The sequence below is a fragment of the Populus alba genome, chromosome 11 (genome assembly GCF_005239225.2).
Source record: "Populus alba chromosome 11, ASM523922v2, whole genome shotgun sequence".
In the NCBI taxonomy this organism is placed as follows: Eukaryota; Viridiplantae; Streptophyta; class Magnoliopsida; order Malpighiales; family Salicaceae; genus Populus; species Populus alba.
Window position 1 is genome coordinate 8,598,067 of NC_133294.1, and position 15,761 is coordinate 8,613,827.

The following is a 15,761-nucleotide window of genomic DNA, read 5'->3' on the forward strand; positions in this document are numbered from 1 at the left end:
AGAGGTTTGATTTTGATTTTCTATCTTTGGTAGATTGGTTCTGACTTCCATTTTGTGACATTATTAGTTGGGTACATGGGTATCTCACTCATTCTCAGTCTCAATCTGAAATCAAAGACTCTCTTTGGGAAAGATGTCTGAGTAAGCCTGTAAAAAATTCATATCTGGACAATTAGAGACCAAAAATGTTAAGCAAGACCTTATCGCAGTTTCACATGGAGAATTTCTGTTATCTCTATAAGAGGGATGATATCACATGATTAATTATTTGAAATATAATCACCCTGTGAATTGTTCTCTCTTAAATCAAGATTCATGGATAGTTTGTTATCACTACAATCTTTTTGTTTTCAAGGATCTGAACATTTGGGCGGTGCTATTTCATTAATGTACCATTCTCGTTTAAAAGAATAAAAAAACTAAACCTTTTTGTTTTTCCTTTTTTTTTTTCATGGAGTGGAATCATATATTGGGAAATTATTAGAGGACTACATCTTCTCTACTGGAACAGGGGCTTTACAACATCAACAATTTAGGAAAGTGAACACAACATTATCCATTTGATTTTTAAGTATCATATGAATTGTTTATGTCCCAAAGAACAAAGATTGAGTTATTGGTTTCTGAAAAACAACCAAAGAACAAAATTTAAGCAGTCTTCTTCCTGTTTTATACGTGAAACATTTTTTTCTATTGCAAATGACATTTTTCTTCCAAAATAACTTATAATAATTTGTATTGTTGCGTCCAAGAGTGTGCATTCTTTTTTCTTGTGCTGTTGTACTTTTTCCTGTCCTCTTCATTTCATACTTCTCTTATGGCTAAACTCTTGCATGTGCTAGATTCATTGTTCTTTTATTTTTTAGGTTTTCTTTTTTCCAGTGGTTCATTTACCTGGCATAAAAACATGTTGGTTGTATGCAACTGCATCAGTGCGTTTATATGCTCATTAACACTCTTCCAAAGTTCTATGTCATGTCTTGCAAGTCATGTGTCGAGCGATAATGGAGAGCAAGATCTAAGTGATGCAGCTAATCATAGTGGCGAGTCAGGGATCACTTACCTCACTGTAATTGTAGTTATGTATCTATGATTCTATCTTTAAATTCCAGATAATTTAGCTAATAATATCTTTCATGCATTTTTATCTTTATATGGGCAGATAAGCAGCATCATAAAGGAGTTGCATTGAAAGAAATCATCAATTACACTATCTTCCTGATGATACTCAAAATGGTGGCACTCTTCTATCTTCCTGATGATACTCAAAATGGTGGCACTCTTCGGACGAAGAGGAATGAAGGTTGTCAAATAAAGCATACCAATACTAGAGCAGTCCATGCTGAAGGCTTTTACAGCAAAAGTTAATGCTTTTATTTCTCAAGGCCAACCCAATGCCCTTCCATAAGAGCCGTATCAGCCTGGTAATGATATATCAATGACAAAAACAAATGGATAGGTAAATGTCGCACATGAAAACAAGAAGCAAAGTGCTCCAGTAGCTGATTTAATTGTGTTAAGTGATGATGAGAAGGAAGATGCAAGTGCTGCAGCTAGTAAGAGAAAAATTCAGAATCTAAACTGCTCCATATGGAATTGCATGAGTCCAAATGGTATGAAAACAGGGCTTTGGTCAATGTTACTGCTTAAGGAATGGAGTGATTGTTAAATGGAAGGTTTGGAAGAGCAGTCAAAGCCCAAAAGAAGCAATTTTTCTAAAGGATGCCCTCCACCAGGTTTTCAATATAAGGAAATGCTGACGTTTTTCATTTTTCACTCAGTTACCAACATGAAGCGTCCAAGCCAAGATAAAGTATTTCTTTTCGAATTACTAATTTACTCACTATTTTATGTTCAGATTTTGGCATAACACTTTCATATGTACATAAGGCTTACATTTCAGAAAGACTACCCTCGATCACTTCGTGGTGGTTTTTAAAGAACCAGTAGGCAAATCAGTTATTGGAAAACCAAAAAATAAGGCCAGTAGATTTACCTATTTGTTTCATACAGAATTGATGCCTCTTCACAGCATGCTTAGCAATATTCTAACTTCTTACATGCGTATACATCAAAAACTAAGTTACCAAGTTACTAATGTTCGATAATTTGACATGATCAATTTCTAGGAACAAATTTACAGGTTCATAGGGTTAACATTTTACTTGTTCCTTATTCTCTATATTAAAGATCAATATGTTTTCTATGCATATGTGGCATTAATGGATTGATGAATTGATCCGAACCTGAAAGTCTAAATTTTAGAACTCACAATCAAGAATTGAAAAGGTTATTCAAGAAAGCTAAATTCATATTAGAAAATCTTCTCTTGTATGGTTGTATTACTTCAGGGAGAAAAGTAGATCCCAAAAAGTGAAGTTGCAGTGTTGGCATTGACTTTTCCTTTTTCTTCTACTTTATGTAATAATATAGAATTGTAATGTCTTATATAGTTGTATACCAGCAGTTTATAATTTTTTTGATAATTAGACATAGGATTTTTTTCCCTTCTAGTGAATTATACTTGAATTACTTTTGTTATATTTTTCTTGCCAAGTTTACAAAGTGCTTGGGGATGTCAGCATTTCCATTGTTGGCAAAGATGAGTACGATTAACTTGTTGTATGTTAAATCATTATCTCTTTTCTATAATTGTTTGTGCAAGGATGCTAGTTTCTGCTTGATACTGAGATCATTTTGAGGTTGAATAATATCCAGCTTGTAAGGCTCTGGCTCCATCTTTTAGTTTAAGACTCGCTATCTGAGTGCCAGTTCCTTCTTTGTTGACATAAAATTTCTGACATGCTCTGATGTCTGCTTAGCATGTCATCAATCACAGCCTGCCGTTATCTTCCAGTTAGTATTGTTTTTTGTTTTTTTGGGCAAATCAGTAAAATGAAATGATTGGTTCCATTCTTCCAGTGAAAAATAATTAAAATGATATAAAAGAAACCTTGGTTTCCCCTGTTGATAGTGACATCTCTTTTGGATTTGGATGTCATCTATGATGGAAATGGTTGATGAAATAGCAATTGATAGGTTTTCTTTGTTACGGTGCTTTTGTTTCAATTATAAGAGCAAATGCCATATTGACATGTCATCTTGCTGCCTAGCATAAGTAAAGCTTTTATTGTATACAAGGGGTTACAGATGTGTTTTCCTTCTTGCAACAAGCAACTGATTTGGGGATTGTCGAAAATTTTTATTTTTGATATCACATTCTTGATATTTAGTAACTAATCCTACTAGTGGCAGTTTCTCAATGCTGAATCTCTAGTTAAATTTGGGTAAGAAGACAATTTGACATGGTAAGAAGAGAAATCCGTATATTGCATGTAATTAGGTCATTAGTTTTTGAAACATGAAGGCTCATTTCTTGCATTATTATACAGTAGTGCCCCTAAACTCTAGGAAGCTTTCAAGGCCTTATGGGATTCTGCCATTTACAAAGAAGAATTTACGAGATTCTACCATTTTTAAAACATGAAGGCTCTTTTCTTGCATTATTATATAGTACTGCCCCTACACTCTAGGAAGCTTTCAAGGCCTTATGGGATTCTGCCATTTACAAAGAACTTTGTGGTTATCGTAGCAGTGGAAGGACCCATTGGTTGGCAAGGAAATGATCCATCAACCCATTTTAGGTAGACCATTGGTTCTTTTGTGAATTCCATGATGTTTGTCTCATCTCATCCTTTTATGCTTATGATACTTGATTTTTTTTTCTCCAGCGATGGAGGTTTTATATCATTGGGAGAATTTGTTGTTCTTTGATAGGAATTTAGAAGTACCTTGTTTTGCAACCATAATCAAGGCTCTTTTGCCTTCTCAGTAGTCTTTCTAGAATTTTTTTTTTTTTTTGCTGACATGGAAGCTGTGAACATTATATGACATTTTTGTTTTTATTAAACTCTACTATATTTAAGCTGGGAACATTATACTTGTAGAAATTCAATGGTTTGAATCATGAATATGTAGATTTCATGATGAACCTTTCCACTTCAACAATCTGCTAGTTCTTCATGGGTGTGTAAGAGAAAACTTTTTCCATAAGAATATCTTGGTCTTCATTCATAGTCTCAGTTAGTAGTTCAAAACTTATTCACCTTTTATCTACAGGTATTGATAGGTCTTTGGCAATGAGACAAAATCCAGAACTTTGGAAAAGGTTCATGTGCAGAATGTAATTATTCTTTGTGTATTATTCCATACATTTTGCTTTCATCTTGGAATTTATCTCATTGTATTGTCTTCACCATAAACGCTAATATTGTTGATGAAGTTTCTGTAAAGATTCTAATTGGAGCAAGGCATTGGAGACACATAGGTGGATTATGTTATTACAAAAGTGCTAATTTTGATGTAGGCTCTGAATATGGGTGGCAAAACTTATACCTATAAAGAAGCTAGTTGATGCTAATGATCAAGCTATGCTCTCTTGATCCATTAAATCTTTTCAATGTTGAAACTAACAAAATTATTTAGAAATGCTAACCTTTTGACAATGTTTAAGTAATTAGTTGATGCTTGTATTTTAGTTGTGCCCTTCCATCCCAAATAGAAATTTAGGTCTTTTCTTCCTTGCTGATCCATACTTTATTGACAAGGAAATGCTAACCCATACTTGGTTACCAACGTGAAGTGTCCAAGCCAAGATAAAGTATTTATTTTTGAATAAAAAATTTACTCACTATTTTATGTTCAGATTTTGGCATAATGCTTTCATATGTACATAAAGCTTACATTTCAGAAAGACTAGCCTCGATCACTTCATGGTGGTTTTTAAAAAACCAGGAGGCAAATCAACTATTGGAAAACAAAAAAATAAGGCCAGTACATTTACCTATTTGTTTCATACAGAATTGATGTCGCTTCACAGCATGCTTAGCAATATTCTAACTTCATACATGCGTGTACATCGAAAACTAAGTTACCAAGTTACTAATGTTCGATAATTTGACATGATCAATTTCTAGGAACAAATTTACAGGGTCATAGGGTTAACATTTTACTTGTTCCTTATTATTTATATTAAGGGACAATATCTTTTCTATGCATATGTGGGATTAATGGATTGATGAATTGATCCGAACCTGAAAGTCTAAATTTTAAAACTCACAATCAAGAATTGAAAAGGTCATTTAAGAAAGCTAAATTCATATAGGAAATCTTGACCTAATGATTTTTTGAATTAAGAATTGAAGGTATATGGTTACGACATTATAAAAATATGTCTTTGATAAGTTCTGGAAGTTTAAAGAACTTGAAGAAAAACTTTACTCATGTTATTCAATTCTTTATGACAACAAAAATCTGTATTTTCAATGTTATTTCATTTACTTATAGAATATGGCTAACAAAATAAACCTTAGTTAGCTAATGGACTTAAATTGAATTGAATCTGCATATCTAACTTAAATCTAGAATTGTATAGAAATAAAATAACTATAATTAGTTATTGGGCTTAAATTAAAATCATATAAGAAACTAATTTAAATTTAAAACTGGATAAGAATATGATATAAAATTCATGCTTGTATTTAATGAGATCCAATTCATATATTCCTGAATGGTAAATTATAGGCCTTATCGGAAGACCTTCCGATGATTGATTGCTATGAAATTTTAATTCTATAAAAACATGGCTTTTAAAATCTTCTAGCAAAATTTTAGTATGATCCAATGGTCGATTTGAAAATTATGATCATAAGTATAAAGGTATATAGTCATGCTTTAGTACATGTTAAACAACCTCATCTTATACTTTGATCATATTGATCAATGCTTAATCATCATTTGAGCTTAAACTTCATGCTTGATGTCATCTTAGTAGGAATTCTTGAAAATTTTTGGGGCCAGATATCATGAATCGGTCTATTGAATGCCTTTATGATCCTCTTGAATCTTGCCCTTATAATAGGTCCAATCAACACATGCAATGGATCTTGTAATGTTGCTTGTTAATTCTCATTGTTGCTCCTCTCTTTAAAGGATTCAATATCGAATCGCCAACTACATCAAAAGGAGAAAGATCAGAAATGCTAAATGTGGCACTAGCTTTACACACGTAGAAGTTCCTACTTGTATACATTGTCATTAATCAATTCAATGACTTGGAATGGACCCTTCCCTCTAGAATGCAACTTAAATAACCTATGGGCTGGAATTTTTCCTTTCTCATACGTATCCAAACTCATTCCATTTCTATACCTTTTTCACTAATAACATAGGCAAGAAAAACAACTTTATCCATGCAAAAAGAATATCTTTTAAAGTTGGTATACAAATTTTCATTTCTTATAACATTAAGAACATAACAAAAATCGTTAATATACTCCTCTAAGCTTTCATTGTACATCAAGATATCATCAAAATAGTAATAAATTTACTTATAAATGCACGTAATACATGATTTATTAATCTAATAAATGTGTTTGGTGCATTAGTGAGATAAGATAAAATATCCAACCACCCATACAATCTATATTTATTCTTTAAGATAGTTTTTCATTCACCTTTTTTTTTTCATCCTAATTTAATTATATTTACTTTTTAAATAAATTTATAAAAAGATACATGACCCATGCAAATCTTTTAATATGTTATCTAGCATATGAATGATGATTATACTTTACCATAATATTATTGACACATATCCTCCATAATATGTCTATACTTTAGACATACCACAATGTCTATACTTTAGCCTATGAATCATCGATAGCCTTGCAATAAACACACATCTTTCAAGACACATCTTTTTTAGGCCCAAGTAGCACTGAAACCACACAAGGACTCATGCTCACCCTCAAGTAACTATCAACCACAACTCTTTAACTTGCCTTTAAAACTCCTTTTTTCTTCTCAAGATTACTTTTATAGGTTGGTCAGTTGAGAATTATAGCTTTAGGCAAAAAAAAACAAATTTGATGTTTTATTCACTATGAATATCATCAGGAAATACATTTTTATATTTTTACAATAAAGAAAATAGCAATAATAGGAAGAGATTTTTCAAGATTGTTTAGTATTTAAAATGTCTTTTTACACAAAAGTACAAATATAGACTGGGTAGTATACATAATGCTCTTGACATCACTCTTTTTTGTATAAAAGCTTACTTGTTTCTTTTTTTTTCCCCTTAACAACCTCAATGTCATTCTTCTCATATGGCCTCTCTCTTTTCTCTCCTCTCAAACACCTCTTTCTTTTCGTTCATTTTAGCCTCAATCTTTTTTAAAATAGAAGTTCAATTGGTCTTTATATAACTTTTTAAAGGTTAAATGTACAAAGGTAATGAATTTATTATTTTTTTTCAAAATAATACCTATTTTTTAATCCATCATGAAAGAACTTCCTATTGAACTACCTCAGTCCGCCTAGTATGTGACCCGCATGTATGGGATCAACATCATAAAGAACTTTATCATTTACGTTTTAATTGAAAATGAAACTAACACTTGTTTATTCACATTTACTTCCCCACACGTACTCAACCATAATGGCTTATGGTGTTTTAAAGCAGGCAAATTTAATTTTTTAACTCAATAATGCTAGCTACACTAACATAACTTCCTTTCTTGATAATTATACTACATACCTTGTTATTGATATGTCATCTAGAATGAAAAATGTTTTCCTTATGCTGCCTCAACTCATTCTTATTGATTTAAGCACTCAATGCACTCCTAACCACAAAACAACTCACCCCAACTGGATACTTTATTTTATCATCATTAGCATCCTCAAGTTGTAAAATTTGATCATTCTTACTATCATTTTTAGTTTCCTTTCCTCATTATCACACATAATCATAGCTTTTTTGTTTGGACATTGAGAAGTTATGTGTGCTATCCCTAAACATCCAAAATATTTTATATCATAATTATAAGGTGGTTAATGATCATATTTAACTCTAATATTAATGGATACATCTTTCTTTCCCTTAGGTGGTTTGGTTTTTCCCTTAGAAACAACCTTATCATTCTTTTTCTAATTTGGTCTCCATGACAAAAACAAGTCATAATTTCACCTTGGCTTTGAATTTTCCTTATTCTTTTTAGTTGACATTTCATCTCCATAGCCATATACACCATATCTTTTAATTCTATAAGTGATGTAACATAATAATATTCATTATCTCTCGGTTCAGACCAATAAAAATTCTTGTCATGATAGCTTCCTTATCCTTCTCTATATTTTTTTGAATCATAACTACCTCCATCTTTTTAATGTAATCTTCAACACTCTTAAAACCTTGAGTAAGACTTTATAACTTCTGATAAGGTACCAATAGTAATGTTAAGGATGAATCTCCTCTTTTTCATCCCAAGTCTCAGTAGGCCTTTCATGATTTCTCCTCTTTTTCATCCCAAGTTAATCATATTATATGATTGCATTGTCAGTAAACTTTATCATGACTAACTTCACATTTTTCTCCTCAAAGTAATTATGATAATAAAAACATAGCTTTACTTTCTTCTCCCACTCTATGTAGATTTCTAGATCATTTATTCCTTAGAATGAGGGAATCTTTCTTTTAATACTCATAAGGCTCATATCTACACCATCATGACCACTAGTATCCTTTTTAATCCCTCTATCATGCCTATCATCATTTTACTTAAATATGCTTATATCAATTATTGGTGTTTGATCACCTTTATCTTTTTTGGAAGATGTATTTCAAAGTAGTAAAAGATATTAATAATAAACTTTATACACTCCCTTATATGTTTGGAGTTAAAAATATGTCACTCCACTTGTTTTTCATTATTTACTTAGCTTCTCTCGATCTTAATCTCACACCCTTTTGCTTTTTTTCCCACTCTTAAAAATCTCCTTTTAGTTTTTTTATTAAACTAAATGAAATCAATCAAAAATAAAATCTGATATAGTGTTCAAATAAGAGAATTCAAAGGAAAAAAAAAAAGGCAAACAAGAAAGAACAAAGAAATTTATGAAGTAAGAGCATAAAAAAACAAAATTATAAGGGAATAAGGTCTGGTATTAGTTTAATGGGATATGTAAAGGCAAAAATTTAACATTAAGAATATTTTGAATGGCAAACTAAACACCAAAGATTAACAAAGAAAGACTTTCTTGAAAAACAACTTAACAAAACAGATTGAACGCCTTAGCAAAACATAATTAACTAGAAGACTTTTTCTATTTTTTTTAACCACTGTAAATGGAAATTGGAAAACAAGAAAACGCAAAAATTAATAACATAAGCTAGAGAAATTTACGCTAACTATTTTAATGAATGTGTATAAAGTGCATTTTAAACCTAAATGGTACGATTCAATGCAAAGAACAATTATCTATTTTGAAATCTTGAAACAAAAAAAAAAAAAGAAATTCGAACAATAACAAAAACAATAAACTAAATGTAAGATCCCACATCGGCGGGCGAGAGGTGTGTTGCTGACCTTATTAGTAGTGCTGGTGCGAACATGTTGAATGCGTTTTGGGGCGTCAGGCTCAGTAATGGGCTCGCGTTACTAGGAACAAAACTGTGAGGACAGTAAGGCCCAAAGCGGACAATATTCAACATGTTGGGTCGGGCTGTTATTATAAGATCCCACATCGGCAGGTGAGGGGTGTGTTGCTGACCTTATTAGTAGTGCTGGTGCTAACATGTTGAACGGGTTTTGGGGCGTCAGGCTCAGTAGTGGGCTCGCGTTACCAGGAACAAAACTGTGAGGGCGGTAAGGCTCAAAGCGGACAATATTCAGCATGTTAGGTCGGGCTGTTACATTTGGTATCAGAGCCGACCTCATTAGTTGTCCGGTTGTGCCGATGGGGTCGTCGGGCTCCTTAGAGGGAATGGATTGTAAGATCCCACATCGGCGGGTGAAGATTGTGTTGCTAACCTTATTAGTAGTGCTGGTGCTAACATGTTGAACGTGTTTTGGGGCGTCAGACTCAGTAGTGGGCTCGCGTTACCATGAACAAAACCGTGAGGGCGGTAAGGCCCAAAACGGATAATATTCAGCATGTAGGGGCGGGCTGTTACACTAAATATAATGAACTTGATTTTATAGCCAAGCTTTGATACTAAACCGATACAAACCCAGAAGGTTAAACCTTATAACCCATAATTAAGGATTAAAATATTCACCCAAGAGCATAAGGTATATGGTTAGAACACCTTAAAGATGATATATTTGATAAGTTTTGGAAGTTAAATGAAGAACCCAAGCGTACTCATGTCGTTCAATTCTTAATGATGGAAAACATCTATCTATTCAATGTGATTTCAGCTACTTATATAATATGGCTTCAAAATAAATCCTAATGAGCTAATGAGCTTAAATTAAACTCACATAACTAACTAACTTAAATCCAAAATTGAATAGGAATAAAGTACAAAGTTCATGCTTGTATTTAATGAGGCTCAATCTATATATTCTCGAGTAGTAACTTTTAGGCCTTTTTGGAAGATCTTTCCAATGTTTGATTGCTATGAAAGTTTAGTATAGTCAATTATTAGATTGAAAGTCATGATCATTAATATAAAGTTGTGTAGTCAAGCTTTGGTACATATTAAGCAGTTTTATCTCTTACTTGAATCATATTAATCAAGGATTGATCCTCTTTTAACTTCAACATCATGCTTGATGTCATCTTAGAAGGAATTCTCAAAGCTTGCTCGATCCAAATATCATGAATCGGCTCATTAAATACCTTTTTAATCCTCTTGGCTCTTGCCCTCATAATAGATTCACTTAACATATATGACGAATCATATAGTGTTATTTATTGATTATCATCAGGAATGAAGACTTATAAAAAAGCATGTAGTCAAGTAATATACATAAGAATAGTTCTGGATAATTATTTATGAACCATTGTAATTTGGAACGAATTACTATTGAAAAATCATTAAAAAAAAAGATATAATTTTAACTACGATATAAATATTTTTATAAATATACCATGTAAATTCACAAACTACATTAGAAGAAACTATAAGGGGTAGAGCTTTCACCATAGAAAATTTAATGTTGTTCTAGACTCATTGTCATTATGAATTGGAACAGTAAAATTATAATTTTAGCCTTCTCAACAAAACACAATTGGCCTTGGAAGCGGGGTATAACAGTCCTTTTGTTGTTGTTTGCATAGTAAAAACACTAATGTACCATTTAAGATAAAAAAAAATAATAATAAATGCAATAATGGGTAGAGGCATTTTCAGATTTTTCATTTTAGATACAAATAAAATGATCACAATGCCTTTAAATTCAAATTGCCTTCAACTTGGGTTAAGCTTTTCTTTTTGTCTTTTTAGTTTGGTTTTTTTGTTATATCAAGTTTGATCATGGGTAATTTAGTATTTTATCATATATAAAATATTATTTAATTTTAAAAAAATAGGTTGCACATGAAAGTCACATGTAGATGGGTGGGTGCTCCAGCGTTCTTATGACTTTAGTTTCCACAATGACTTTTGAATCCTCACGGTGTTGCCTCTATTCTTAGGCGGCAGGTGTGACCAAAAATATATCTAGTTTTGCACTAGTAACTATTTTATTTCCTTCCTTCTTTCCTCTCTCCTCCTTGGCTTTAGAGCCTTCCCCTACACATTTTCAAAGCAGCTATTTAATTTGTTTTCTCTTAGATTTAGTCTTTATTTTTTTATTGTTATTTATTTTCTTTTTAAATAATTTATAAAAATTGGAATTTTTTTCAATTTAATTCTCTTTTGATTTTTCTCACCTTTTAGATCCAGTCCTTATTCTTTTTATTATGAATTTTTTTATTTTTAATCATTCTTTTAATTAAATTATCTTTTTAATTGCATCCTTTAATATTTTATATCATTCTCTTAATTGAATTATCTTTTTAATTGTATCACTTAATATTTTATTTCATTTTATTTTATGGAGATTTTGTTTTTATTTTTTTTAATTGTTATTTGTTTTGTTTTTAATCCCTTTGGTATTGGAACTTTCTTTTTTGATTTTATCCCTCAATATTTTATTGATCAGGATTTTGTTAATCTAGGGTTTGACTTATGATTGTTTCAGGTTTATCTTATATGAGATGATTCTAATCTCAAGACTAAAGTCATGGGTTTAAAAGATTAATCCAAGTTGGCTTAAGTCTTTTCTTGGTAGGTCTTTGTTTACAATTCTTTTTCTTTTTCCATTCCATCCTTTTATAGGATTATTCTAATCTAATGTGTAAAGTCACGAGTTTCGAGAGTTAACAGAAGTCGACTCGGACTCTTTTTTTTTTTTTCAATTTCTCTGTTGTTATTACTTATTTTTTTAATCACATTGTTAAATTAATTGAGATTATTAAATCCAATAAAGTTAATAATCTAACTCTCGAATTTATTTTACTTCTTTAAAAATACTATTGTAACCTAAGCTTCTTTTTTTTTTTTTGCGTTAAAAAAATGGTTTGTTCAGCTCGCAGCATGGCATGAGCCACCAATCTAGTTATAAATTAAAATAAATTATTCACCATGGCTTATGTGCATAGTGCCTTTTTTTTTCAGACCTTTTGTAATTTTGTAATTGTTGACTTTGGTTCTTGAAATTTTTTAAAAGAGTGAGGTCTACTTGGTCTTGTTATTGGTATGGTGGTCTATCTAAGATTGTGATGGTGAGAGAAATATGTTACACAGTGGGTGGATGTCTCAAGTGTGAGGAAAAAGTCAAGGGATCTGTTTTTTTATTAGGATTGTAAGAGAGAAATTAGGTTTTGGTTTTCCTTGAATGTGTGAGGGCTAAAGTGTGAGGGAAGGTTGGACAACCAATAGGAGATAAAGGGTTAGCCTATGAAAGATGAAAGGTAATATTTTTTTTTTTTTTTTAAGGGGGAGTGGTGGTTAAAGCTTCAATTTATAAGAAAAAATAGTTAGGGTTTTTAGGTGTATTTTTAGAAAAAAAAGAATAAGATTGAGGCTATCGATTTTTTAATCAGATGGTGCCCTCCATCTCTTACAAGATTCCTTTAGTATTTCTAGACCAAAATTTTTATTTTCTCGCTCATTTTTCTTCTTTGCATCTTTGCTTTTTTTTTTTTTCATATTATTTTATTTAATTTTTTTGTATTTTGATTTTTTTTCAAAAGAAAACAACATCAATGTCAATTTTGATTAGAAAAAACTACTAAGGGTTTTAGAATGGATGCATTAATAACTAAACACATTAAAAATATATTTTTAAATTTTGATATTTTTTTTAATAAACATTGAAAATCATGAAAACAGTGCGAATGAGTCCAAAATATATATTGAGTTTTTTTTTGTTTTTTGCTTTTTATTTGGATTTTTGAAGGAAAAAAAAGGATATAAAAATGGGTTATGATAAAAGTTATCAAAAAATATTCATCATAGGTAATGTTGCTGTAGGCACCAGTGGCGGAGCCTGGGTTTATAACAACACCCCCTTCATGCTTGTAAGCTGTGAATTGATGGGTATGACCAGTCACAAGTATGTCTACATCCAGCTGCCTCTGGAGAACTGCTAGCGAGTCTAAATCCCCCCATGGAACAACCTTTATAGCATCAAACCAAAACAAAACTAGTAACTACAAGATGAAACTTTACAAAATCAGCATACGAAACTCATGAAAAGCAGATCATTATCTTAAAACCACAAGGCATTGGCCTTTGCCAGCACACATGGTTTCTCAAGAATACAAATCATTAACCATGAGGCTAGTGGATGTTCCACTCAAGAATAAATAAGGTTGTACTGAAGATGACTGAAATCGATGAGTCCGTGGGATTTACAGCAACACAAGAAAGAGTGTGGAGGACTTCCTCTCATCTTTGTCACTATATCTTTATTCTTTCTCACTTCATAAAATGAAAAATAAAACAAACAGAGGAATCAGTAGCTAGTGGAAATGGACATACATCACACTTAACGTCTACTCAAGGAAGTTTCACCTGACACCAAAAAGATAATTAATGCTTAACAATGACAGGTGAGGGAGTTGCAAAAACATTTGTTTTAGTCTTGAACCTACTAGAAATAGAAGAATGAATCAATGAAAAATTTAATGAATATGGTGAGAGCGGCAATACTATTTAAAATCCAGATTAATTTTAATGAAGAAAGTACGAAAAATTAAGGGCAAAAGAGTACAAGGATAAGGCTGGGCGACTAGATGTCTTTGCTGACATGTAAAGTAAAATTGCACCATGGAAAACATTACATGTTTGTAATGAACCACAACAGCTACAAAAGAAGTCATTAATTTGAGTGCTATATGCAAGGCCAGAAATTTAGAATGGATTGAGGATCCTGGTTATGCTGGGAAGAATGTAAAAGGGATCGTTTGCTAGTAAAATAGACAGATGCATTTGGTTAAGGAAAAAGAAGGATAGAAAAATAATAAAGAGAAAAAAAGGAAATCAAACCTGATGACCATGGCATAGTCCTAACTTGAATTGACCAATAGTTAACGTTTTGGTCTCAGGATATCGAGTATCTTCATCATACTCGCCTCCAGTAATATGTAAGTCAGGGCAAAGAGTCCTCAAATAGTCATGAACTTCCTAGAAATCTCATTAGAAAAATATAAGTTAGTGAAATTTATTTCAGCAAGCTAAACAAAACTAATGCTTAAATGCTTCTAGAGGATTTGCACCATCTCAAATGACATTCATACTGCTAACACAGTATCAGCACACACGCTGGTGTTGTTTTTTTTTTTTTTTAATAATTATTATTATTATTTCCCAAAGGAGAACACTTTTGAATACAAAATTGGTTTAAACCTAAAGCTTAGCCCAACAAGCCTATCCATCGAAAACCAGACACAACGCTGAAAAGCCAACATGGGCAACTGTGCAATCGCAAGGTTAAGTATTAATACGTTAGCATATAGAAATCAAGAAAAAAGCTCCGCTTTATTAAAATCAAGTGAAAAGGCCATGTTCATTAATCTTGTCAAATTCAATGAAACAAGAAAAGGGATTTGATTTGACCAAATAATAACAATAATCTAATTAGAAATGAACTGAAATAACAAAAGAAGCCCATTATTATTACAGTATGGTAGAAAGAACATACTTTGATAGAAAGATTGCCAGTGCAAATGACAGGACTTGAACTTTGCAGGGAGATCAGGTGCTTTGTGGGGTATGTGTAGATCCCCCAGAGCCAATACCAACACCATCCCCAACAAAGTGACAAACCCACTGAGTTTTGCAGATACACAAACTCAAAAGAGCTTTCAAAGTTTGGAGAACTCTCTCTCTCTCTCTCTCTCTCTCTCTCTCTCTGTTGTTAATCGATGTGATGGATTCTCTATACTTTGGAGATGAACGATGTCGTTCTCCAGCTGTTCAAGACTTCTAAACAAATTAGGACGGGCAAAGCTTTGCCATATTTTACCCCCAAATTTACTACTTAATTGTCGATTATGTCCCATATGAAAAGGAAAGAAGAAATTAATATCATAAAATGATGTTGTTTCCATAATCCTAGTCTCGATGCACTTGTGTTTTGTCTAAATGCCAATTTAAATATATATATATATATATATATATATATATATATATATATATATATATGTTCAACAAGCAATGTTTTATAACATACAAAAAATGTGAATCAAGTCATAAATAATAAATTAATTTTATTTTAATTAGATAAAAAAATATAAAAAATAATAATGAATGGAATAGATTTTAAAAAAATTTAATTAGGATAACATGAAAATAATATTTAAAAAATAAATAAAATAAATAAAATAAATAAATCGCCCCTGAGCCGATATGATAATTTAAC

At 31.6% G+C, this 15,761-nt stretch overlaps 1 pseudogene; it reads right to left on the bottom strand.

Moving 5' to 3' along the window:
* Nucleotides 1-13,104: 13,104 nt before the first annotated feature.
* On the bottom strand, nt 13,105-15,431 carry LOC118054834 (vacuolar protein sorting-associated protein 29-like; annotated as a pseudogene).
* Nucleotides 15,432-15,761: the final 330 nt, after the last annotated feature.